Raw genomic sequence first — 3048 nt, forward strand, 5'->3', positions numbered from 1 at the left:
TAAATTTGTAGTCATTTTTCTCAGTTCGCTACTCTCACAGTTTGATCAGGGTTATGAAGAGACTTTTAGGACACCAAGTCATTTTATCACTGAAGGAAGATGGAGAACAGAGCTGGTGACATATGGTCAATAATCACACTATTTTCCATCTGCGTGTGCAGGTACACCTGCACCTATAAACCCGTGTTTGTATAAATGCTTTCACAATGTTTTCCTTCTTGTTTAAATATTTGGATAACCTATAACATGGGTGTTTTGTGTAATGAGTTGAAGGGATGGCAGCATGTAACCTGGAGGCAAACCATATTTCTCCATTTCAGATCATTCATCATGAGCTGTCAGGAGATATAGGGGAACTACAGATATGGTCCGCCTAAGGTGCGGGCTCCGTGCATTGATCTTTGGATCCCCATCATCAAATCACTCAATTTCATTTTCAGTTTGCCCCATCTCTTAGTTAACCTGTGGTTTGAATTGCATCATGAGAATTTCCTTATCATACCATGTAATAGCGCTGATCTGAGATGAGCAAAACGGGGCAGTACGGTGTTTACCAGATATATGCAACTCATACCTGGCCTGTTAAGTCGACTTGTCCTAATGACTCAGTGGAACTAACATGGCACATTGCATTAGAGAAACTTGGGTGTTTATATGGCCCTACCTCCATTTGTATGCAGCATTGGGATGAGTTTCTGTAATTAACGAGTAATTAAACCCCACCCAAATCTTTGGTGAAGCCTGACACCTAATGGTGAAAGGTAGGGTACTGAACTGGCCTTCTGCTATTGGCTGGTCTTTGTGCCGGGTGATGTCACCTTCTATAGAGTAGAACAGGTGGTGACATCACCTGGCACAAAGATCAGCCAATAGCAGAAGGCCAGTTCAGTACCCCTTTTCACTATTAGGTGTCAGGCTTCACCACAGATTTGGGTTTGGGGTTTAGTTACTCTTTAACAGCACAAATCCTTTAGGTCTGTAAATGATGAAATGTCCATTATTTACAAAAAAAATAAAATAACAGCCAAAATGGGCTCAAATACAATTGTTTTTATACTGCATTTTGTCCTCATCTGTAATCCCCATTTTTTAACACAATTCTGCTCTTACATGATTTACTGCAAAGCGGTTCTCCTCATGCATCGTCACTGTGTGTTCAGAGTGGAGTTGTAAAAGCAAGTTGTTCTAAAATGTCTGGTCTGTTTATTTTTATTTAACACTAGCCTCTGCACTACATTCTGCCAGCTTTGAGTTAACTGTGTAAGGGTCACTTTGATTTATTTTGATATCCATTGAAATTAGAATTTTGGGAGCTCAGATTAAATTAAGGATTTTACCCTGTGGAAAAAAATATTCATGACCATCTGAAAGAACTGCAGTTATGTACAATCAAAGGAACGTTTAGACAGCAAAGAAAATGTATTTATTATTTGGACTATATTCACATTATGAACACAGTGAAAAAAGTTATTTATGATTAAGAGAAAATAAAAATAAAATAAATAGAAAATACTATACTTTGTGACTAGCCTATGAACCCAAAGGTGATTTAAACACGTCATTTCAACATACAGCAGGTTATTATCCAAAATAAATGGGGAATCTATTATCCAAGAATATATTGTCTGTAGCACTAATTCAATATGATAATAGTAGCCTAATATATGTAATATAAGAAATATTAACCACTTTATGAATATTGAAAAATAAATATGATCCCATCCCATATAATCCCATCTATAAACAGGAATAAATAGTTGAGTCTAGTTATAATTCACAGTTAAAATAATCTTATATAGGCCTAGATAACCCAAGATTAGTATACACCTATATATTGACCTAAACTGATTATGTGCAGCTCCATCTTGCAGTGGTGACAGACCGATTACAAACATCTGTTTAATGAGGATGAAAACAACTTGGTCAGTGTCTTCACTGCTGCAGAGCTGCCAAACTACACAACAGCCCTGATTTAGTCCTTCTGTCTGTATATCTCTGTAGTTATAGAGCCTTGGTGTGCCAGCATCTCAAATAGGATAATCCAGCATCAAATATAGATATTTAAATACACTTATATTTGTGTGAAGACATAATTAAATGGACACAAATAAATTATATATACACATTCTTCTCTGTACGTAAAGAATTCATTTTTTATTTATTATTTCGCTCACAAATCCCAGTTTTAATCCATTTATTGTTTTATTTTAATTTATAATTTTTTAAGAATATTTTCTTATTTTTATCCTTGAAATATTTATGTGTCTGTTTAGGCTATTTTATTAAATCATGCACATATTTATTCATTAATCTATTTACCTACTGCTACTACCACTGCACAAGCAGAAAAAAAACAAACTTTCACCAAGCTGCCAGAACCTAGGCAGCAGATAAACAAGCTCTGCAGAGTCATACAGGATTCATAACCCAGACATCTGTGTTCATAGTGCCAGGATCTTCTGCCTGGGCAAGTTTTTCTCTAAAATGTTGCCATGCAGGGTGCGGTACAGGGTTGACACCTACTGATTTCAACGTAGGCTACGTTGAAATCAGTAGGTGCGTGATTCTTGCACAATGTGGAATGGGGGAATGGCATATTCTTCTCATCAATATTTTGCACAGGATCAGAGATTTCAGAGGAGATTTGCCAGGTGTTGAACAGGTCGACAGCCTCCTGCAGCACACCTGATATGGATCTTGCTGCCTCTATATGTTGCAGTTATCTGGCGGTCGCTCAGAAAAACCCGCTGCACTGTGCAACAGCAGGCACACCCACTGAACCCAGATCACCTTTCTGATCTATGCTGCTGGATTACTTTGTCTGTGAACCGAATGCTGTTTGATTGACAGACCTCATCACACACTGCAGCGGAAAAATACTAAATAGGAGCATCGGAAAATAGATATATGAATATACAGTATATGTGCTAATATTGAATAATAAAAAAAAAAAAACAAACCATCATATAAACAGTTAAATATTTCAATTCAAAGCATAAAAATAACAAAATATTAAGAATGATAAATAAAACAAATGGATTACAGATG

General features: G+C 36.5%; 1 protein-coding gene across 1 annotated transcript in view; it reads left to right on the forward strand.

The window, feature by feature from the left end:
• The window catches only part of ermp1 (endoplasmic reticulum metallopeptidase 1), a 133434-nt gene that overhangs the window by 108843 nt on the left and 21543 nt on the right, over positions 1-3048 (forward strand). The window lies entirely within an intron of this gene.

This window comes from Centroberyx gerrardi, chromosome 2 (assembly GCF_048128805.1).
Source record: "Centroberyx gerrardi isolate f3 chromosome 2, fCenGer3.hap1.cur.20231027, whole genome shotgun sequence".
Classification (NCBI taxonomy): domain Eukaryota; kingdom Metazoa; phylum Chordata; class Actinopteri; order Beryciformes; family Berycidae; genus Centroberyx; species Centroberyx gerrardi.